At 30.5% G+C, this 25662-nt stretch overlaps 1 long non-coding RNA gene across 2 annotated transcripts in view; it reads right to left on the bottom strand.

Moving 5' to 3' along the window:
- Positions 1–2149: 2149 nt before the first annotated feature.
- LOC147816851 (uncharacterized) overlaps positions 2150–25662 on the bottom strand; it is a 36757-nt gene continuing 13244 nt past the window's right edge. Inside the window, exon 3 of one of the 2 annotated variants that reach the window (XR_015429254.1) lies at positions 2150–2565. This is a non-coding gene — a long non-coding RNA (uncharacterized LOC147816851). Of the gene's footprint in view, positions 2566–10369; positions 11325–25662 lie in introns of those variants that run through there. The other variant, XR_015429253.1, reaches the window with a different exon arrangement.

Here is a 25662-nt window from a genome sequence, read left to right on the forward strand (position 1 = left end):
TTTTTTCTTTTAGAATAAATTATTCTGAGGTAATGTTTCTTTACTTGTCTATGCATGACATTTTTATTATGAGAATGGCTTTTTTTTTTCTGTAATTCAAAACTGTCACATATACTAAATCAGGGTTTCCTCTCTTCAGGGGAAACCTTGAAATCACCTAAAACCAATGGGAAAAATGCAGAGAGTTTTTTGTCACAAATGCAAGGAATTATATTTCTTATTTAAGTCTTTTAAACAAGTGGTGACCACTCAATGCGCAATCTATGGGATGATATTTCATCTACACTAACTTATTTTTATTTACATTATATGTTTGAAGTATGTTAAGCTCTTCCTTATTTCTTTAAGTTTTTTGAGAATTTAAAACTAGTATAATTTAGGTCACTCAAGAGCAAAATAATTGTGTGATTTCTCTTAATCTATTGTGTATAATATATTCAATGAAAGTACAGGAATAGAAGTACAGAAATGTTGATGTTTTACACAGGGTGCGTTGCGTTTTTAAAGAGTGCTTATTTTTGATTTGCATTTTTTATAAGGCCTTAAAGGTGCTTTTTTATTCGTGGTTTGTAAAAAGTGCTTAATTTTCTATCTTTTGAACAGAGATTTTTTTATTTGCCGTGTCGATTGTCGTTCTAAATTATAAAAAATTCATGATTTTCACAATTTTCTTTGCAACATGTATCAGAAACTAATTCTTTTATCAGGATTATGTACAATTTTTGAAAATGTTTTGAATTTTATTGATTTTATGTTTATAAATTTAGAACTTTAAATGGCAGAAAAAAAACATTTTATGAAAGTGATTAAAATATTTTCGTGAGTGCTTAAAAGATGCTTATTTTTTGTTGACAAATCTGGCTACACACTCTGACACACATACCTTCACTAGATTCTTCATATCAGAGAAATTCCAATTTATACTCTTAATCTTCAGTTCTTTTTTTTTAATATTTTATTTATTTTACTGTTATATCTGTAATTTTTTAGTAATAGTAATTTGACTATTACTATAGTAAAATTACTATTACTATAAAATTACTGATTAGTACTGTTAGTAATTTTATATTTTATTTATCTTATTGTTATACTATTATTCAGTCTAATTATTCTAATTGTTTTTATTTTAAACTATATTATTGATTTAGATGAGTAAACCACTGTTATTTGTTTGATTTCGACTATTAGTATGTGTTTTGCTAGTATTACAATATTTCTAATTTTATGGCAGCGTTTTCATCATAGAAAAAAAATGGGTGAGAATTTCTCACCCTTTCTCAAAAGCAGGGTGAGATTTCAAAAAGTTAAGTGAGATTTCTAAAAACTAAAAAAACACTAAAACTCTTTAAAAAAAATTTATTTCTTTGATTATAATAAATTTTTAACGTCTTCTATTTTTTAAAGCATTGAATATTTTTGGTGCATCATCATAGAAGATTTTGCCTTTACAAGGTATTTGTCCATCTTACATAAGTGCATAAAAAATTTGAACGTCTTACATGAAGAAACCTTACCTACGGTGAACATGTGATTGTAGAGAAATGTGCTCTGAAAGGGGTTCCGTGGTTGTGTTCTGTTGTTCGAAAAGGTTCTAAATAATACTGGTAAATAGGGAAGCTAGATAATGAGGCAGATGATGAAAATAATGAAAGATCTAGGAAGAAAAGTGAAACGGATTGTTTTCTAAATGGCGTAATTCGAAGCTTTTTCCAAAATGCAAGAAATTCGCGAATTTTGAAATTGATTTATAGAATGCGCGAATTTCTCGCGGTAATCATTTTTTAATGCGAGCAAAGAAAAAAATATGCGAGATTCTCGCGTTCTCGCGCTGTAGTGAAAACACTGTATGGTATAAAAAAAAGTTCCTAGATTTGACATATTTATCTATTATGTTAATCTATTCTATTGATTTGATTATTGTTCAATTTGTTTATGTATTTGCTGTGGTCATTAATCTTTCATTTTGTTTCCTTAATCTAGTCACTGCTTAAATTTAAAATGTGTAAGTTAAAATTAAGTTTTCTGCTAAATAAGATCGGAATACTTGCTGTTTTTATTATTTTAAGAATATTCTAGGTACAAAAAAAAATTATTTTATATATTTTAAACTGTTTTATGTATTTAAAACTAAAACTATTTTCTATATTATAAAACTATTTTATAAATTTTAAAACAAATTGTGTTTAAAGATTGTTGTTTACACAAAGAGATCATTCTCCTGTGTTTAAAGCTGTAATTGAATTTGTATAAAACTAATGTTGAGAAGGAATAGTAAATTAATGTGTTAAATAAATAACAAATTCAATAAACATCTTAATAGACTAGTTTTAGAAAAATCATCTTTTTTCGATGATCTGTGTTAAATGTCCCTTTTTCACTCTGTAATTCAAGATGATTCAAACTACTGTATGCAATCTTTTAATAGATTCACAATTTGAAGAGAGTTGTGCTTTTAACTATATACTTAACCATTGGTTGAAATCTTGACAAGGTATCTTAATTGCAATAGTAATTTGAAACAACTTGTTCTCTTCTAGCTTTTGCCTGGATCATATATGGAGTTTTCTGCAATAAAAGTAGTTTGTTTTTAATCTAAAAATGTAATTAGTATTCCCAATGTTGTTTTGTTCTACTTGTCCCGGGGAACAGTCTCACAGCATTGTCTGCTAAAAGCTTTTCTGTGAGATATGTTTACCAGGACTGATGTATCTACAATGGTTTATGCAGATTCTTTATTAATTCATTACTTTGAAGAATATCTCTGTGCCTTAACTAGATAACATTTCAGTCATTGATTTTGCAATATATATTAAATATAATTGTATACTTTTTAAATTCGTAAAAATAATTAAGCTCTTTTTTTTCTGGCACAGTTCTCAGTTATTATTATAATTGAAGTCTTAGATTGGATTCTGACCCACTGCAGAATTTTAAGGTAACATGATTTTTATTTTTCTATCAAGAAAAATGTTTCTATTTTAATGATAGAGTAAGCTACTATTTTATAGTATTATATATCCAAGGTACTCAATTCACTTAATATACAAGCTATTACTACTATATCACTACAACCATTTTAGTTTAAATGAATCTCAAGTTAGAATTTAATGCTAATATATTTAATTAAAAACTTCATAAAATTTAGAAAATGCGTCCAATAGTAGGCTAGTAGAAGCTATTTGACTAAAATACTGATGAGTATTGAACTAAAGCTTGCTTTTGACTTGAGGAAAAACCAGAGTTTCGAAAAACGAAAGTTTACTAATTTTTTAATGAACTAATTTTGACAACTGTAATTCAGCATCTTTTTATTTTCAACTAGCTGAATATCCACTCTTCGAACAGGATTAATAAAAAAAAACAAACAATAGCTCGGTACTGATCAATGCAATGAAATCGTGAACAAAACTGAGCAGTATATATTGACAAAATTAATAAACAAAATCATAGCAAAACCCTTTTTTTTGCAGTTCATCCCATTCAAATGAAAATTAACTGTATTCAGCATCACTAGACATAATATTGAAATTTACCATTAACTTGAAATTTTTGTAAATAAGTAAATTTTTTAATTCATATAATAGATAATACCCATATTAATTAAGCATCGTTGGTGACAATAAAAGCATGGCGCTTGTTTACGATTAATCTAAAGGAATAAGTACCTGAACTCCATAAATGTTATTTTTTAGTTTTCAATATGCATCTGTTACATTACTTAAATGAATTTTGCATCAGCGTTAGCCCTATGACACAGAATTTTCATTAAACATATTTTTTTTTCATTATTTCTTTGTATTTATTTATATTAGAATAAGTGAAAAATATTATATTTAGAATTTTAATAATATATGGAAATGAAATATAACGTGAAACACCATGTCTTTTTCTGCATAAAAGGTAAAATCTTTCAGAGGCAGATCACTTCCAAACTATTTTACAAATATGCAGTTATTTAAATCTTAGCGAAACAGTTTAGAATTGAAGCTTCTTTAATTTTCAAAATTAATTATTAATACATTTTTGAATATAAATCAAAAAAAAAATTTCCAAACTAATTACTTTATATTTCAGTAAAAATATATAATTCCGTAATCTAACAAATCTTTTTTATCAACTATTTGACTGTTTTTTATTTTTAAAGAATACCAAAAAAAATTATATTCTTACTAGAAATTAAAAAGCCATAGAAAAAAAAGGGGGACAGCGGTTGATAATAGTATGGTAATTTTCTACGTTTCTACTCAGCAAATCAGTACCACTTTCCCATTAATTTTGCCTTTCAATGCATAAGTATTTTTTTATTTCAATTAATGCTGTTTTAAAATTACTTACTTATACTGAAACACATTTTACGAGAATACTTTAAACAAATTAAATGCTTGATTTCAGATTACTTTAGAGGTAATTTGGTGACATAGTGCTACCTTGTAAATTTTGTTCATTATGTCGCACAGCTGCTCAATGCTTGGCAACGATCTACGAATGATCCGAAGACATGTCATCACAATTTTGAACTCTGCAGAGGTGATGGCTCCCTTCACTTCGATAGACCGACGACATGCGCGAAATCAAGTACTCCCGTAGAACATTTTAACGAGGACCAATACCGCACACCCTCGGTCCCTTCACAGATTGATCCAAGCAGCCTTTCACCCGCACGCTGACAGTGATGCTCGACTTCGGTGATCTGCTGGGAATCGTGTCAACGATCAGTCAATTGCAGAACTGTTGTTGATTGAATTTATGACATAGCGGGAAAAAATCCCAAATAAACTCTTTCTTTTTATTAAATAGAGCTATCAAATATTAATGATGTTATCTTTCAGATTTTTGACTAACGATTAACCAGTCTTCCCCGCTTAGTAGCGCAAAGTCATAACAACTAGGCCGCGCCATACACACTGTTTGTGCGGATATTCAGCTAAAAGAACCCTCTACCGGTCAGACCTATATGAAAGTTTTTGGCCAACTGTGGGCCCCCTAATTTCTCCATAAAAATTTCCTTTGGCAAGGGCCCATGGAGCCCTACTTTCGGTTTGAACATTATAGCTATATATTAAGGGGTCTTAAAGTTTTCGCCCGGACCTGGTTCATTTGGGACCCTTTTTCTACCATTATATACATTATTCGCATCTTTAGCAAAGAAAGATACTTGTTTTCATATGTAGAACGCATTTTATTCACGCTCCAATATCGGAAGTATTAAAAGAGAAGTTAAAACAAAATAAATTATCCCGTTTTTTTCCTTTTTTATACATTATTCGCTCTTTCCCGAAGGAAATTTTTTTTTTTATATATTGAACCCTTTGAAATATCGGAAAACCCATTAAAAAATAATATCAACTAAAATAAACAAAACAAAAAAATAATAAAATAGATATTAAAGCTAAATATCCGCACGAACACCGTGTGTGGCGCGGTCTTATTGGTAGGGCATTGCGGTAGTGACTGCCGCAAAGCGGGGTGGCGGGGGTTCGAATCTTGGCGATGGTCAATTAAAAGAAAAAAAAATTTGTTCATTTTAATTGATATTATTTTTTTAATGGGTTTTCCGATATTTCAAAGGGTTCAATATATATAAAAAAAAATTTCCTTCGGGAAATAGCGAATAATGTATAAAAAAGGAAAAAACGGGATAATTTATTTATTTTATTTTGTTTTAACTTCGCTTTTAATACTTCCGATATTGGAGCGTGAATAAAATGCGTTCTACATAACAACAATAGTATACATTAAATGTAGGTTACACTGAATGTTTTTGATCCACCTTATATAATATTTCCATTATTATCCTTTGTTGCGACAACTGCGCTAATCACGTAGAGTGACATAGACTAAGTAAAAAGATTTTAAAATTGTTCTAAAAGTACTTTTTAGTATATGTATATGTTTTTAGAAATTTTGACACGTGTCCTTTGGCTTGGCATTAAGAACAAAGTTCTCATTTGAACCAAAAAATTATTAAAATGTCCGCCGAATGACCCTCTCAAATGCAGCGCCGGTCAGGACAATATATATTAAAAGACGGAACAGCAAACAAATATGTTCAGATTTTTGGTTCCTTTTGCCGACTTTTTAAAACACTAAAAAAGGAATAACTGCAACGAAATCGAGTATACCACATAAGCTTTTGAATGGTTTAGAAACGGTGGTGAGTAAAAACCCAATAAATCGAATTTATTAATCTAAGAATTCATTGAAAGACTGCCATTCGAAAATATTTATCCGCTCTCCGGAGCAAGTTGGTATCGCTGCCATCACGTGATGTTTTAAACAAAGGGTTATGCCTTGCCTGAAACAATCAAAGAAACAAATAGAACGTAACAGAATAACTTTATTACAAATATATGATGTAATGACTAATATGTGTTGTTCTCATCCCCATGACCAGCAGAGCTAGATCAGGTCCATGAACTCGTTCACTCTAACAAAGTCTAGCACCAGCAGGGGAGCTTGAACCAGGTCCTGCCTGGTAAGTCCCAGACAAGATAAAATGTGGTATGGGGAGGCCTGGGCAGCAGAACACTTAGTGCAGATATGTACATTATAGTATTTCTACTATATCACGCAGGATGTTAAAAAATTTACAAAACTGATTCACTGAATAGAAATTTAACATTTCATTCTTCTGCATGGATCTTCATTGGGAAAAGTGTTTCAGAATTTATTCTTCTTCAAACAAAGAGGTGGTACTATAGTAGAGGCGAAATTCAGGCAACTACATGAAAATTTATATGATGGACTGTGTATGTTGTTCTATAGAAAAGGATATACGTTACTCATATATTATGCGGCTCCTTGCTATAAGTCACTGAAATAATTTTGGATTCTATAAAATAAGTGGAACTATAATATGCAGCCCACACTGCAGGCAATGTTGCCTTTATTAAAGTGGACACATAAAGCCTGTCTAAAATTTAGCATTATGTAATATGCAGTTGTAGTTATTGCCTCAATATTAAGTGGCCATAAATAAAAGATATTTTCAGCAATACTTACCTATAATTTTGAAGTTTAACCACATTTATTGAAAAAACGTTTTTATACACCATGCAATTTTTTTTTATAATAGACTTTCGAAGGTGAGTAAGAGGCATAATTATAATGTAAATAAATCCTTTAAATTTAGTTTTGATTCAATTCTTGCGTCCTAATCCATGGATGTCGCCAAAATGGAATATAATTTTTTCCCTCATAAATTTTAATGACCAAACCTCATTTAAGGCAATATACAATGGTCACATATAATAAAACATGGTAAATGTATTGCCATAAATTTCAAAATTATTGAGAATTTAGAGGGGGGCGGCAGCTAAAAAACATAATTGAAATCTCTCGATTTTTTCAGTTCTTAGTGGTAAGAGTTTGAGTAGCATAGTGACTAGGCGTTTGCATTTAAATTTTTAATTTTTATTAATAAAGAAAAATGATTAGAAAAAGCATTTTATTCTAAACTACATGTATATTTTCTTGCAATGAAATTGATTAAATTTACGTTTATGTAATAAAAATACATATATAGTTTTATCCTTCTAGGAAAGTGAATCAACAAATCTTATAAATATCAATGTACAATAACCTGCGTTGGACTTACTGGACATTTTTTAGAGTGTTTCAAAACTCTCCTAAAGTTCCAAAGTTTTATACATAAAATCTTATTATTGAAATTAATTGAAACTTTTTTAAATTTATGTTTCTCAGTCAAGATTGTTATCTATTTTGGTAAAATAAAATTTCTTCTCAAATGTCGGAATGAAAAGAAGTTTAGAACTACTTTTGAGACTTCAGCATACTCACTGTTAGTGAACTGTCTGGAGACAATATTTAGTAACAGTACCTTTGTAAAAATACCTTTACTAAAAAAATGTATGAATGCTTCAAGTCCTTTACTTTTTCCACAAAATTTCATTTAATATAAAACTGCTGAAGGATCAAGTGTAAATTTTATTTATATACAATATGCATTACGCTTTTAAGTAATTTAGATTCTTAATTACAACAGAAAAGATATCAAATTATTGTATATTTTATTCATAACATTCATAGCAGTGCAAACCATGTCTTGAACAAAATTTTCTCTTACCAAATACGTTTAAGTAATTTAGATTCTTAATTACAGCAGAAAAGATATCAAATTATTGTATATTTTATTCATAATATTCATAGCAGTGCAAACCATGGCTTGAACAAAATTTTCTCTTACCATATACTTTTAAGTAATTTAGATTCTTAATTACAACAGGAAAGATATAAAATTATTGTATATTTTATTCATAACATTCATAGCAATGCAAACCGTGTCTTGAACAAAATTTTCTGTTACCAAATACTTTTTGGAAAATTAACTTAATACATTCTTTTTATCAAAATAATTCTCAATTTTTTTTTAATATTTACATTAAAAAAAAAGTTTCCACCACCGACATTCTGAAAATGCCATCAACATGGCTTTGGATTTTCATACCTCAAAAACTATTTCATGAACATTAAAAAATTTTGCATGTTTTTGCAGTAACGTTTGGAGAACATTCTGATATCAGAATTTAATTGCTGCGGTATTTTACTCTAGAGATTTGTTCTTTCCGACGCGTAATTCAGTTTCGGGAAAACTATTAACAGAAGAAATGTAGTTGTTGTTGTTTGATTCGGCCATTAAGGCAGAAGGGATGCTGCCGTTTTTGTTTTCTATTGTGCTATCTATGTCCAAGAATTTGACCAAATCCGTTTATAGGGTGGACCCATTCATGCATCCATTCATTCAACCACAGATCGTAATTTTGATCTGATCAGTCTCCAATTCAATACCCCCAGAGGTATAATTTGTTATGGGAACATGGAGGACATTAGAACTTGACAGATTTAACGTGCACAAGTCACCATTTACTACACGGGGAGTCTTCGGTAGTGAAGCGTGAGTCCAGCGTCCCGCCAACCAGGCTATCCCGGCCTCAATATGAGAATTGTGGTTATTTTCTTGAAATCAAGTACTCTTTTATCTACAAATGTGTAGCTCGTCTCACTTTAAATTTCGAAACACGTTTGGAATAATAAAATAGTTTATATTTACGGTTTTTTAGATTTTTCGATGTAAAATAAAAACTAATCTTTGTAAACTGATAATCTTTTGCAGCCACGTACTCTGAATACATATCTTTTTTTAAAAAAAGCTTTTAATCTTTTTCTCTTTTAATTCTTTAATCTTTCTAGAGGTTACTCAATTGTAAAAAGATTTAAATAAACTCGAAATGTTAAAAAGAAAATTTGCAAATGTTTTGTATTTTTGGTAAAACCAAATATTTTCTGCCCATTAAAGAAAAGTATCTTAATTAGTTGTTGGATGTTAAACTCTACATATAACAACCAAGAGATTTCTTCATTTCATTTTTTTCCTTCCACTATCGAGCATTCTTTTTCCCATCTCGCTCATATAATTTGATTTCAAACTATCATTTTCTCTTTTTTTCCGATGTTATTATTTATTTATTAAATGCAGAGATTTAATTTAAATCTCTAGATTTTGAATTTGTAAACATACATATGTTACTTAAAATTAAATATCTGGATAAACTCGAAATGTCAAAAAAAAACCCAATATTTCCGTGTTTTTGATAAGAGCAAAACACTAAATATCCCATGCTCATTAAAAAAAGAAACATTTTAATAGGTTGTTGGATGTTAATCCTTACATAAACCAATATATTTAATTCTTCATTTCATTCTCTGTCTTCTACAATCGCACATACGTTTCCTGTCTCGCTCTTATAATTTGATTTCAAATTCTCATTTTTTCTCCCTTTTTTTGATGTTATTATTTATTCGCTAAATGTAGAGATACAATTTAAATCTCTACGCTTCGTATTTGTAAACATACACGTTACTTAAAATGAAATTTTATTTCAGGTTGAATTCGATAATTTTAACTTTTTCTTACCAGATAAAAGATTAAAAAGAAAATTTATCTGTTAATTCTTTTCGAATTTAGTTTCCATGCTTTCCGATTAATTTTTACTTTTCATTCTGCACTTTTAATGTTTTTAATTTTCTTTTCTTTCACGTATCTTTTAAAAATCTTCACTTTATTAGTGCCTAAGAGAAAGTAAAAGAGTAAATAAATGAATAAGAAATGGAAATATTTAGGTGAATTTCTAATTAGGTGAATTTCAATTTTTAGTTTCTTGCATCTAATAATTTTATTTTAAATTACTTAACAAAAACTACGCAAGCATTTGATTAGTGACAGCGAGTAGGGAACGTAACATTCATTATACTTTAAATAAGAGATCAATTAGTTTCTGACTTATTTTATGCCATAACTGATTTTTTTTAAATTTTTGATTAATATTTTTTTTGAACCGTGTATTTTAGTTTAGTGGAAACAATAGGTAATAGAAATAGACTATTTCGCAGCCACGGAGACTTACGTTCGAACATTAACTTAATTTAGATTTTCAACAACTTCAGGAGCAGACAAATTGTAAAGTCACACAATTTTATGAACTATTCAATCCAGTATCTTAACTTTTGACCTCTTTATCGGTAGAAGTTAATTGTTTGGCTGAGTAGCTGTAGTTGAATCATCATCATCGAATGTCCCAGGTGGACTAAGACCTTCTGTTGAAGTTTCCTAAAGAAAACCTATTTTTTTACTTGGACTGACAGTCAAATCCAATTCACTTTTAAATCTGATTCACAGCATCGAGTTATCGCTGTCTTGTTTTGTTTTTTTCGATTAGTGAAGAGTTCCGATATAAAACTTTTTTGATTGATATTAGAAATTTACAATAAACATAAATAAACAAATGTAAAAATATAAAAAATTCCCAATAGCTCAAGATTCAATACCTTAAATGAATACCAGAGATGCCAACTTTCTATCAGAATTAGGATTACTCAGTAAAATATGCATTTATAGAAGAAAATTAGCGCAATTTTAATGCTCATATATAATAAAATTATACAAAAATTTACTATTAAAAAAGATGTAACATTTAGATAAAAGTACTAAATTACAAATTATACAAGTCTGAAACTTTATACTTCATTTTTAAATGATACAGTTAAATAGATAACTTGGAATATTCAAAGCTCAGCCCCGTCCCGCCCCCTAGCGGGGGCATCCGGGGTGAAAATTTATTGATCGACAAAAGGATACAAAACAATTTCCAGTTTGAAAACAACTTGAAGATATCAAAGATAACTTGGAATATATAATGTTCTAGTCTTAGTTAAACTTAGAACTAGTCCTTATTGCCTTTATTTTGTTATCCTACATTTCACTTGTTTCGTTTGCAGCATTTCAGATTAAAGTTTACATTCTTTTTCTGTAAGGAAAAAGGACTAAGTTCGGAATGGCTTGTTTGTAGAAAATTAAGATTTAAAAAAAAATAATAATAATAACTTTTCGTTTTCCGCAAGTCCAAGGAAGGACTTGCGGGAAACGAAAGTGACATGGACAAAATAAAAAAAATAATTAAATGTTTTATAGATATTTCCTAGGATAACTATATGTTTTTAGAAATTTTGACACTTATCCTTTGACTTGGCATGAATATCAAAGCTCTCACTTGATTAGAAAAAATTAAAAAAATTATTAAAGTGTCCGCTTAATGACCCACTCAAATGCAGTTATTAATAATAATTAACAAGTAAACGAGAGAAATGCCTATAACCAAATTAGACATTAATATACTTTAAATGTAGGTTACAAAGAATCTTTCTAACCCGTCTTTTACAATATTTGCATTATAACGTAGCGATTTCGGCACTAATAATGTAGAGTGACATGGACAAAATAAAAAAAATAATTAAATGTTTTATAGATATTTCTTAGCATAACTATATGTTTTTAGAAATTTTGACACTTATCCTTTGACTTGGCATGAATATCAAAGTTTTCACTTGATTAGAAAAATTAAAAAAAATTATTAAAGTGTTCGCTTAATGACCCACTCAAATGCAGTTATTAATAATAATTACAAAGTAAACGAGAAAAATGCCTATAATAAGAGTGGACATTAATATACTTTAAATGTAGGTTACAAAGAAACTTTCTAACCCGTCTTTTACAATATTTGCATTATAACGTAGCGATTTCGGCACTAATAATGTAGAGTGACATGGACAAAATAAAAAAAATAATTAAATGTTTTATAGATATTTCTTAGCATAACTATATGTTTTTAGAAATTTTGACACTTATCCTTTGACTTGGCATGAATATCAAAGTTCTCACTTGATTAGAAAAATTAAAAAAAATTATTAAAGTGTCCGCTTAATGACCCACTCAAATGCAGTTATTAATAATAATTACAAAGTAAACGAGAAAAATGCCTATAATAAGAGTGGACATTAATATACTTTAAATGTAGGTTACAAAGAAACTTTCTAACCCGTCTTTTACAATATTTGCATTTTAACGTAGCGATTTCGGCACTAATAATGTAGAGTGACATGGACAAAATAAAAAAAATAATTAAATGTTTTATAGATATTTCTTAGCATAACTATATGTTTTTAGAAATTTTGACACTTATCCTTTGACTTGGCATGAATATCAAAGTTTTCACTTGATTAGAAAAATTAAAAAAAATTATTAAAGTGTCCGCTTAATGACCCACTCAAATGCAGTTATTAATAATAATTACAAAGTAAACGAGAAAAATGCCTATAATAAGAGTGGACATTAATATACTTTAAATGTAGGTTACAAAGAAACTTTCTAACCCGTCTTTTACAATATTTGCATTATAACGTAGCGATTTCGGCACTAATAATGTAGAGTGACATGGACAAAATAAAAAAAATAATTAAATGTTTTATAGATATTTCTTAGCATAACTATATGTTTTTAGAAATTTTGACACTTATCCTTTGACTTGGCATGAATATCAAAGTTCTCACTTGATTAGAAAAATTAAAAAAAATTATTAAAGTGTCCGCTTAATGACCCACTCAAATGCAGTTATTAATAATAATTACAAAGTAAACGAGAAAAATGCCTATAATAAGAGTGGACATTAATATACTTTAAATGTAGGTTACAAAGAAACTTTCTAACCCGTCTTTTACAATATTTGCATTATAACGTAGCGATTTCGGCACTAATAATGTAGAGTGACATGGACAAAATAAAAAAAATAATTAAATGTTTTATAGATATTTCTTAGCATAACTATATGTTTTTAGAAATTTTGACACTTATCCTTTGACTTGGCATGAATATCAAAGTTTTCACTTGATTAGAAAAATTAAAAAAAATTATTAAAGTGTCCGCTTAATGACCCACTCAAATGCAGTTATTAATAATAATTACAAAGTAAACGAGAAAAATGCCTATAATAAGAGTGGACATTAATATACTTTAAATGTAGGTTACAAAGAAACTTTCTAACCCGTCTTTTACAATATTTGCATTATAACGTAGCGATTTCGGCACTAATAATGTAGAGTGACATGGACAAAATAAAAAAAATAATTAAATGTTTTATAGATATTTCTTAGCATAACTATATGTTTTTAGAAATTTTGACACTTATCCTTTGACTTGGCATGAATATCAAAGTTCTCACTTGATTAGAAAAATTAAAAAAAATTATTAAAGTGTCCGCTTAATGACCCACTCAAATGCAGTTATTAATAATAATTACAAAGTAAACGAGAAAAATGCCTATAATAAGAGTGGACATTAATATACTTTAAATGTAGGTTACAAAGAAACTTTCTAACCCGTCTTTTACAATATTTGCATTATAACGTAGCGATTTCGGCACTAATAATGTAGAGTGACATGGACAAAATAAAAAAAATAATTAAATGTTTTATAGATATTTCTTAGCATAACTATATGTTTTTAGAAATTTTGACACTTATCCTTTGACTTGGCATGAATATCAAAATTCTCACTTGATTAGAAAAATTAAAAAAAATTATTAAAGTGTCCGCTTAATGACCCACTCAAATGCAGTTATTAATAATAATTACAAAGTAAACGAGAAAAATGCCTATAATAAGAGTGGACATTAATATACTTTAAATGTAGGTTACAAAGAAACTTTCTAACCCGTCTTTTACAATATTTGCATTATAACGTAGCGATTTCGGCACTAATAATGTAGAGTGACATGGACAAAATAAAAAAAATAATTAAATGTTTTATAGATATTTCTTAGCATAACTATATGTTTTTAGAAATTTTGACACTTATCCTTTGACTTGGCATGAATATCAAAGTTCTCACTTGATTAGAAAAATTAAAAAAAATTATTAAAGTGTCCGCTTAATGACCCACTCAAATGCAGTTATTAATAATAATTACAAAGTAAACGAGAAAAATGCCTATAATAAGAGTGGACATTAATATACTTTAAATGTAGGTTACAAAGAAACTTTCTAACCCGTCTTTTACAATATTTGCATTATAACGTAGCGATTTCGGCACTAATAATGTAGAGTGACATGGACAAAATAAAAAAAATAATTAAATGTTTTATAGATATTTCTTAGCATAACTATATGTTTTTAGAAATTTTGACACTTATCCTTTGACTTGGCATGAATATCAAAGTTCTCACTTGATTAGAAAAATTAAAAAAAATTATTAAAGTGTCCGCTTAATGACCCACTCAAATGCAGTTATTAATAATAATTACAAAGTAAACGAGAAAAATGCCTATAATAAGAGTGGACATTAATATACTTTAAATGTAGGTTACAAAGAAACTTTCTAACCCGTCTTTTACAATATTTGCATTATAACGTAGCGATTTCGGCACTAATAATGTAGAGTGACATGGACAAAATAAAAAAAATAATTAAATGTTTTATAGATATTTCTTAGCATAACTATATGTTTTTAGAAATTTTGACACTTATCCTTTGACTTGGCATGAATATCAAAGTTCTCACTTGATTAGAAAAATTAAAAAAAATTATTAAAGTGTCCGCTTAATGACCCACTCAAATGCAGTTATTAATAATAATTACAAAGTAAACGAGAAAAATGCCTATAATAAGAGTGGACATTAATATACTTTAAATGTAGGTTACAAAGAAACTTTCTAACCCGTCTTTTACAATATTTGCATTATAACGTAGCGTTTTGGCACTAATAATGTAGAGTGACATGGACAAAATAAAAAAAATAATTAAATGTTTTATAGATATTTCTTAGCATAACTATATGTTTTTAGAAATTTTGACACTTATCCTTTGACTTGGCATGAATATCAAAGTTCTCACTTGATTAGAAAAATTAAAAAAAATTATTAAAGTGTCCGCTTAATGACCCACTCAAATGCAGTTATTAATAATAATTACAAAGTAAACGAGAAAAATGCCTATAATAAGAGTGGACATTAATATACTTTAAATGTAGGTTACAAAGAAACTTTCTAACCCGTCTTTTACAATATTTGCATTATAACGTAGCGATTTCGGCACTAATAATGTAGAGTGACATGGACAAAATAAAAAAATAATTAAATGTTTTATAGATATTTCTTAGCATAACTATATGTTTTTAGAAATTTTGACACTTATCCTTTGACTTGGCATGAATATCAAAGTTCTCACTTGATTAGAAAAATTAAAAAAAATTATTAAAGTGTCCGCTTAATGACCCACTCAAATGCAGTTATTAATAATAATTACAAAGTAAACGAGAAAAATGCCTATAATAAGAGTGGACATTAATATACTTTAAATGTAGGTTACAAAGAAACTTTCTAACCCGTCTTTTACAATATTTGCATTATAACGTAGCGATTTCGGCACTAATAATGTAGAGTGACATGGACAAAATAAAAAAAATAATTAAATGTTTTATAGATATTTCTTAGCATAACTATATGTTTTTAGAAATTTTGACACTTATCCTTTGACTTGGCATGAATATCAAAGTTCTCACTTGATTAGAAAAATTAAAAAAAATTATTAAAGTGTCCGCTTAATGACCCACTCAAATGCAGTTATTAATAATAATTACAAAGTAAACGAGAAAAATGCCTATAATAAGAGTGGACATTAATATACTTTAAATGTAGGTTACAAAGAAACTTTCTAACCCGTCTTTTACAATATTTGCATTATAACGTAGCGATTTCGGCACTAATAATGTAGAGTGACATGGACAAAATAAAAAAAATAATTAAATGTTTTATAGATATTTCTTAGCATAACTATATGTTTTTAGAAATTTTGACACTTATCCTTTGACTTGGCATGAATATCAAAGTTCTCACTTGATTAGAAAAATTAAAAAAAACTATTAAAGTGTCCGCTTAATGACCCACTCAAATGCAGTTATTAATAATAATTACAAAGTAAACGAGAGAAATGCCTATAACTAAAGTAAAGATTAATATACTTTAAATGTAGGCTACAAAGAATATTTTTAACCCGTCTTTTATAATATTTGCATTATAAAATTAATTTTGAATAATTTTTAAAAATTATTTTATTTTTAGTGTAAAAAAATAAACTAATTATGAAAGCTTATATTATTTTTTATCAAAAATTTAAGGTATCTTCCATCACATCATCAAAATTAATTTCCTGCAAGACATCATATTCAATGCTCATAATTGATAAATGACTCAATCTTTCTTGAGTCATACTATTTCTTAACTCATTTTTTATTAATTTTAGTCTGGAGAATGAACGTTCGCTACTGCAATTAGTTATCATGAGTGACAGAAAAATTTGAAATGATATGTCAATGTTTGGAAATTTGTCTTTGTGATTAGTGTTTTTCACTATTTCATACATGCCATTTATGCCTAATTGTCCTAACTTATTCTTCTGGGCCAATTAATACTTGAATTTACTAATTTTTTCTTTTATATATAAATTTTGAATATATGTATATGTTATTTGCAATTTTAAAATATTTCGAACTTTTTTCTCAATTTTTTTTCTGTACGTTACATTTTGCTTTGCTGCTCAAAATCTATAAGACTTAGAAGCATGAAATTATGAAGGTGTGTATAAAATATGCAAGGAGTTATGAAGAATACAAGAAAATGAAATTTGATTAATAGTTTTTTTTATTTTTTATAATCGCCGTTAAAAAACCGACTCAATTTTGAGTTTCCGACTACCAGTGTTTAACTACGTATCCTTGTAATTTTAAAACCAATCCAGAAGACAAGGGAACTCCTGGATCAGTACCCATAGGTATTGAATTGTTATAAAAACTTGGAGGAGTTTATGACCCCGACAGATTTAACATGCACCAGTCACCCTTTTATACATGGGTATTATTCGGCCGGCTGAATTCGAACTCCAATTCTCACGAACAGGAGTCCATAGACCTACCAACCAAGCAAACGCGGCCAAATTATTAGTTTATTTAATAACAGTCGCACACGCCTCACCACTGACCCTGCTCCCAGTTCCTGGGGGCAGACAATGAGACCGGAGCTTTTCAGCTACCCGTGATGGCCATTTATGTTAAATGTAAAAATAAAAATTTTTTTTAAAAAAATACATAAATAAATAAGAAATAAAAAGAAAATAAATAAATACCTGTGACGTGACTAGCTATTTTATATTGTACTGTTATTGTCGATGTCCATCCATTGAGTCTGTAATGTAACGCTGATAGTTAATCAATGTAAAATTAAATTGTTGCTACTAGGCCGGGATAGCCTGGTCAGTGGGGTGCCGGGCTCATGTCCAAGAATACGTGGGTTCGGTCCCCGCCGGTCGAAGACTCCCCGTGTAGTAAATGGTGACTGATGCACGTTAAATCTGTCGAGTTTCAAAGTCCTCCATGTTCCCATAACAAATCAATACCTCTGGGGGTACCGATCCAGGAGTTTCCTTGGCTTCTGGATTGGTTCAAAATTACAAGGCTACGACGTTGAACATTAGTAGTCGTAAACCCAAAAATTGGGTCGGCTGTTCAACGGCGGTCATAAAATAAAACAAAACAAAAGTCATTGAACAGCCCACCCAATTTCGAGCTTATGACTACTAATGTTCAACTCCGTAGCCGTGTAATTTTGATGTTGAGAAATGTTTCCCTTCGTGGAGGACGTTTCGATGGAACTTACCCGCATTTGTGTTACATGAGGAGGAAAAACACGAAAGCCTCCCAAGGTTAGTGTGACAGTAAGGGGACTGGAACCGTCTACCATTGAGAATATTTTACGTCAGCACAGTGGTCGGTGGAAGACGGGTGTGGAATTCATATCGACCAGCCATCACTGGGATACAAACCTGGTATATTAATATCTCTGCGGGAGGTATCAATTTTCCAATTTCATTTATTAGTACCAATTTTATTGATTTGCCTGAATTTAGTCATTTTCAAAATATAAATGGTAATTCAGTCTTAATTTTTGCAGTAAAAAAAAAGGAAAAATAAACCGTTTTTCCTCTTAATCTGAGAAGCAGCCACGAGGGTTAGTGAGCAAACTGAACAAGGGGGGAGCTTTCTAGTTTTTTAAATAATTGTTAAATTATTAGTTTTTAACATGCATACTTTAAAAAGAATAATAAAAACATTTTTCAGTATTAAGAAATAATAATTAAAAGCTGTCATCAGGTGACAATTTTGTGTTAGATTTCATAATCATCGGCCCCAAATATACACACCTGCCTTGCGGATATTTTTTTTTTTTTTTAGTTTTTGCTTTCAAATTTAATAAATTAAGTCATTTGGATACTTGACATTCTTGATTTTGTTGAAAATTTCCAGATAATATAAAAGTTTTAAACACACGTGTTTTTTTCCCTTCAATTTTGTGAAAATTTTTTTTTTTTTTAATTCGAAGTGCTAAAATAGAAGGCCCTCTGAAATTTTAAGAAAAACACATCTGTTTGTATGCGGCAATACAGTACTTTTTGTGAACCAGTAACCTTTCATGAAATGTGGTACTGACCGCACTTTACGGTATTTACGGGAGCACCAAAAAACAGGGTAGTTTTTTTCGGTAGCGATTTGGTTATGACTTCTCATGAAGTTAACATAATAAAAATATAGTTTTTTACCATCCTGTTCGGTAGGCATTTTGGTAATTTTATCATGATACCTTAGAGAAGCAGTTCCAAACTGTGTTCTATGGAACTTTGGGGTTCCGGGGAGAGTTAAAGGGATTTCGCAAATTAATACTTTTTATAACTGGGGATGAATACTTTTATAACTTCTAGTTAGTACTTTTTATAATCTCTGATTATATTTAGATCCAACCTATAAATCGAATCTTGTATGATTTTTCGGTTTCCTTTATTAGCTTATTTGAAGTAAAATACCAATTAAATAGAAATGGCATTTTTTAAATAAAAATATATTTCTAAAAACAATATGTTGAACGAATTAGGAAAAGAAAAAAGCATTTACAACATATTATATTAGTATTTCATACGGCACTTTTCAAATTAAAATAAATTCTTTTTTAAAGAAAAATGCTTTTTAAATTACCATTTTTAACGTTTATAACAAGTATCTTCAGTTCATTTAGAAGTAAACCATAATTCGGTTCATCTTAGCCATTTTCCGCTTATGTATAGATACCAAAAATAAATTCAAAACTAGACTAGATATAGCACAAGGACTGCAAATTTAACTGTTGGATATAAAACCTTATTTAAGATTGTTAATGATAAAACGATGAAAAATCTTCATTCCTCTAATTAAATATTTAAAAAATAGTCGGTTTTTTGGGCTATAACGTTCGCAATTGCCTTAATAAACTTTTATCATAATGTCGGGGTTCCGCCGATAGAGGACTGATTCTTTAGGGTTCCGTAGAGGGAAACCTAAATAATAATTGGGAACCACTGTCTTAGAGCATTTTTGACCAGAGCATTTATTCCAAGCAATTTATGACCAGAAATCAGACAAAAGGGTGTTTCTGTGGATTTCCTAAGTTAGAAAAAAAGAGCCCAGGGCAATATAAAGAAACTAAAAACATTTTCCCACAGTGTAAGGTGAGACGGCTATTTGACAATTCTGCGGGTGGTAGCTACGAAAGTGGGGATGTTTTCATCTGTGGAAAGAGCGTTTAATTGCTCTTTTGGTTAGAAAAGAGAAGAGTAACAATTATTTTATGTTTGTAAACACTTCGATTAGAGTTTAGAAAGCGTCGGACAATGTAAAAAAAAAATTAAATATGGCTAATAATATTACGAAAAAATTTATTATGGGCTTCAGAGGGCCCCAGCTATGAACAAAACTTTAAAAAAAGAAGAAAAAAGTGGTATCTGGGGGCCCTCTTAAGTTATAAACAATAAATGAGTTTGAATAAAGATGAGATTTCAGACTTTTCGGGGCCCCATCAGAACTCGGAACCCTAGGCCAGGGCCCATCCTTTAAAACGGCTTTGAAGCAAACTCTCTTTGATAGTGATGAGTCTAATATATTGTTACCTAGCATCGCAGGAAAGACAATCAACATATGTAGTTACTTTACAGATTGGCAGATGGCGCTAGTACCATTTATAGTGCCATCATACTGTTTTAAAAAACGTGAATTGATTAGAAGCTTTTACAATTGTTCTAATATCTATTATTAATCTGACTCGACGAAACATAGCTAATAAACTTTAAGTAATAAAAAAATTTCATGCATCTAACATGTACAAGTCATTTTTGATTTCATCGTATGTTTATGTGCAATCGTATGTTTAATAAGATTAACTAATTAGCGAACGTTTTCCTCCTCTATTATGCAATTATTTGTTACTTCATTTATTTAATGCAAATGCTGATTGAAGTTTGATATATTGAAGTTTCACCACCATTACTAATTGCATTTTAATAATCAGAATCTATTTTGTTTGTCACTATTAGGTAGGTATTTTATTTATGTCTCTGAGTTGTTCGATTGGTTTTTAGCGATGGTCTGAGAAACATGCTTGCGGATGATTCGAGAACAATTTTGATTCTCTGTAGAGGGTTCTCCTCTGCTTTGGTAGCCGGTGTGGGAAGTCAAGCACTGTAAGGTAGAACAGTTTAACGAGGACCGTTCACCCTTGGTCCCTACGCAGGCTGATCAAAGTGGTCACCTGCGAGCATACTGTCCGTAGCCAGTAATGCTTGACTTCGGTGTTCTACTGAGAACCGTGTTTTTGCTATCAGTCCACTGCGGGACTGGTCATTATTAGCAAAAGATAACTTAGAAGTAATGTAGGTGGGTACTTCGATTACGTCGCACTCGAGCTGCACATTCGACTATTGGCGTCTTTCTGGGAAACATCCTTGAGGATGATCCGAAGACATGCCATCACAATGTTGATCCTTTGCAGAGGGGATCTCATTTGTGAGGTCACTTATCCTCGAGAGGCCACTTATCTCAACAAATCCTTGTATCCATGGTACTGCTCAGCCACCGACCCCAAGAGTTTCGACTCCATGTATTTTACATTTACTCGGTGGGACATACTGGAGTATAGAATCAAACCTCAGATCCTCTGGAACGGTGTTCGATTCGTTAACCAGAGACCGGAAATAATTCAGAGATTCAGGATTTGAACCCTAGTATAAAAAATTATATAACAAACATTGCTTGAGATTCTCAGCACCTGCATTCAAGTTGCCATAAAAGTATTGTTCTTTCACCAAACATTTTAAAGCCTAAAGGTTCGATACTCTTCTTTTTAATTCTACTTCGTTGAATTTTTTTACCTAACTTCAATTTATAGAAATAGTAGGAGGAGTTAGGCTCGTCATTTTTATCCTATGAGTAAAATTAATTTTATAAGATACTACGTAATGAGTACTCATTCCTAATATTTATGCTTTCACATTAAATGAGCAAATTATATCAATCAGCTTCTACCTACAATAGAGAGAATCACACATTCGTAATCGAAATTAAACCATATAATATCAAAGGTTATATATAAATAGTATACTACTGTTTAATTATAGTGAGACATTAAAACGCAGTTGCGTAATCTTTTTTTACATTTCAAACAAAAACTTTTATGCTTATCACTTACTTAGTTGTATATTTATCAGCGCTTAAGGTCTAAGGAAACTACGAGGTACAATTCTATGGACTTCCACACTGTGGTGCAGCAGGAACTGAGCCCCTTGTCTACTTGGACAACTGTGTGCTTAGTACAAAAACAGTGCAGTGTACAAATGTGTATGTCTTCCAGCATTGAGCGCCGTGGTAACCCATGCAGACGTGCCAACCTAGCAAAATTAACATTCAGGAGTTTCCCTAACAAGAATTCAGGAGATTTCAGGAGGGGTAAAAAAAGGTGCATGGTATGCAACATTTGGCACTTCTAAGGAATTTTAAGTAAAAAATTTATTAAATATAAGAATGCAAGAAATTTTACACACTAATAGAGCAATAATTGTTTAAAAATATTAAATGGAAATAAAATAATTTTTAAACACAGATTTAGCAACACAAAACTATATTAGGTAGATACTCTTTAAATAAATACCATTTCCGTAATAAAACATTATTCAAAAACCCTTGACACTGTAATAAAATGCACAAAAACTATTAAAAAATAAACAAATTGAATAACTATTTTATTTTATAAAACCAATTCAATACTAATGTATAAAAATACTAATGTCTGTACAATAAAGAACCAATTATCCGGGATGCTCGGGACCATCGCTATCCCGGATGTCTTAATTTCCCGGTTTCCTGGATCGACAAAAAAGTGTCGTTAATTGATGTGTTATCAAACCCAAATTACAAGGAAAAAATGTAAACACATTTTAAAGTAAGAGAAAAAAGAAAAGCACTCCTAAATCTAAAAAAGGAAAAAAATTGTAGAAAAATAAAATTTAAAAGAATAAAAAGATTTGCAAGTTTAGACAAGAAAAACAAGTTTAAAAAATAATTACGATTCCTAAATCAACTAATAAACAAAACCAATGATTAAATAACGCAATATAACGCATGGGGGGGCGAAAATAAAAGGAAAACCTATTAATCTAAATAAAAACAACACTTGAAAATTATCGAACCGAAACGATAGTTAAAAAACGGCACTAGCATAAATATTAAAACCTAGAACAAGGCAAGATCAACGGACTTTAAAAAAAAAAAAAAAAAAAAAAAAACTAATGAAAAAATTTGGTAATACAAATAATTTTATTGAGTGCAAAATTTATCATGAAAAAAAAAAAAAAAAAAAAAACGTAGTGGAATCAGAAAAACGAAACTGCAATCTGCTTCTTAAAATAATTGTATGCTTAAATTAATAAACAATTCTCCTTTTTTTTTTTTTTTTTATAAAAACGCGATTTTTAATTAAAGCAGGTCGTATGATTCCACATCAAGAAAAACTTGCGAATGATGCCGCACTTCCAAAGAATCAGATTTTATTCAAAAGAAAAACATTTTATTTTTATTAATCGATGTCAAATAGATAAATATATTTTTCTCTTTCATCTTCTGTTCACTGATATGCATGTGCAATGCATTTTCCCCACCCCCTCGTAAATCAAACAGCAAACGAAATCATCATGCCACTCCTTTGAGTTTAACGACCTAAAAGAGAATAAAGATCTAAAATCTTCAAGGTCGCGAAAGAAATGACGTTTCTCTTAGTAAACGGGGAAAAAAATTCTTCCCTTCCTCACATTTTCCTCTACTCAACTTCAAGGATTAGTCCAGTTTCCGCTTTTTTTTTTTCATATCGTTTTAGTTCAAAATGGCGGGAGAACCGAGCAAATTTTTTTTCCGGATTATCTGGATACCAGATAAATGGTTCTCTACTGTATGCATGAAAAAAAGAGTTGCAGACTTAGCTCTCCGCAATTAAGTCTTGCTAAAGTCATTGGTACATGATTTGTTGAAATTGATCCATACTTCCGTTTCGACTTAAGACATCCTTGGAAATTTTTTTTTTTTTTAAATATACGAAGACTAAACGAATAATTGATATCACGTTGCTAGTTTACGAGCTTGTTGCCAACCGTGGAAAAATACGCATTAAAAACTATAAAAACAGCAATATACAATATCAATTCCAACTATCGAGAGTATGAGTTTCCCCACTGCTGAACGGACGTCACTCGATAACGACATGTGACGTCATTGCATTCAACTCCACACGAAAGAAGAGGAAGATTTCACCCGCCCCCTTACACTGGGGGGAATATAACCTGAAATAGGAGTGTTAAGAGGTAACGTTGAAGAGGGGGGGAAATAATTCAGGCAGATGGTAGTTTGATAAGAGGGGATGGAATTCAAGCTGAAAGAAAAACTTACTTTCGCACTCGCGGAAAAATTAGGTAATTTTGAGTTTGGCCGTCGATCGCAGTAAAATTCGGGAGTTTTTCAAATCAATTCCGGAGGGCGGGAGAATAACTCAAAATTCGGGAGACTCCCGCAAAATGCGGGAGAGTTGGCACGTCTGCCCATGGTTACAGAATCGGACTCCTCTCTAGAGGGACAGGGATTCGATCCTTGACTCCGCTAAAATCCACCAAGAACATGCAAAATACTTGCTAGTTAAATCTGTGAAATTGAAAGTCCTCTGGTGGGTCACTGAGCAGTAACATGGATTCGGGGATCTTGAGCAAAGTTCCTTCCTCTTCAGATCTATGTTTAAATTAAGGAAGTGGCCTCATAAAATTGTGGTGTCATGTCTTCTGATTACCCTCAGGAATGTTTTCATGATGGTCTCCAATAGCCCAATATGCAGGCTCTAGTGCGGCAAAAATAAAATACCTACCTACCTTTCAGTGTAGAAAAATACATCGAGAACAATGGTTCATTTGCCTGTCTAGAAAAAAACTCAAATCTTTTCCTCTGAAAACAACTCTATTTACCTCAGAAAAGGATGAAGAATAGGGATAGCCTAACTGGTAGAACGTTAGTTCCATGTGCTAGAGGTTGTGAGTTCGATCCCCACCGGTATACATAATGGTGCACGCTAAATCTGTCAAGGTCAAAAATACGATCTGTGGATGAAGGAATTGCGCCCTTCTTGTAAAACAGGATGAGACGTATGTATGTCGTTTCCTGATCATTCTAAGGGATGTTTGCCATACCATCGCTAATAACCAGTTGTACAGATCTAGTACGACGTAAATAAAAGTACTGTTTGTAGCATGAAAGTTTTAAAAAAGTGCTAGTTATATAAAGTGTCACTGATCGGGAGGAAAAGCATTTCATATATTTTATAACTTAAAGTTTTTTTTTTCTCAAAAGTTTTCATTAATAAGGTCAGTAATATTGGTAGGGTAACTTGCTACCGTATATTTGTCAGCTTTTTGACTAAAATTTACTTTAATCAACAAAATTTACTTTGACTAAAGTTTACTTTCACTTTTTTTTCACCGTCGAAAACCGGCATTAGGATATCCTTTCTGACGTGGAGCGCAGATGCCGGTTTTATGTTGTTTATTTTTATTGCAATTTCAAAATCTCGTAATCAAATAGTCATATACTATTTATATATGATCGTTATAGCTAAACAGTTTCATTTGGATTACGAATCTGTGATCCTCTTTATTGCTGTTCATTTACGTCGCACTAGAGCTGCACAATGGGCTATTGGCGACGGTCTGGGAAACATTGCCGAGGATCTCCGAAGACATGCCACCACAATTTTGATCCTCTGCAGAGGGAATGGCACCCCAGCTTCGATAACCCGACGGCCTGCATGCGAAGTCGAGCACTTTACGGTAGAACAGTTTAACGAGGACCCATACCGCACACCCTTGGTCCCTACT

The sequence above is a fragment of the Parasteatoda tepidariorum genome, chromosome 1 (assembly GCF_982258835.1).
Source record: "Parasteatoda tepidariorum strain Cologne lab strain chromosome 1, Ptep-v5.0, whole genome shotgun sequence".
NCBI classification, from domain to species: Eukaryota; Metazoa; Arthropoda; class Arachnida; order Araneae; family Theridiidae; genus Parasteatoda; species Parasteatoda tepidariorum.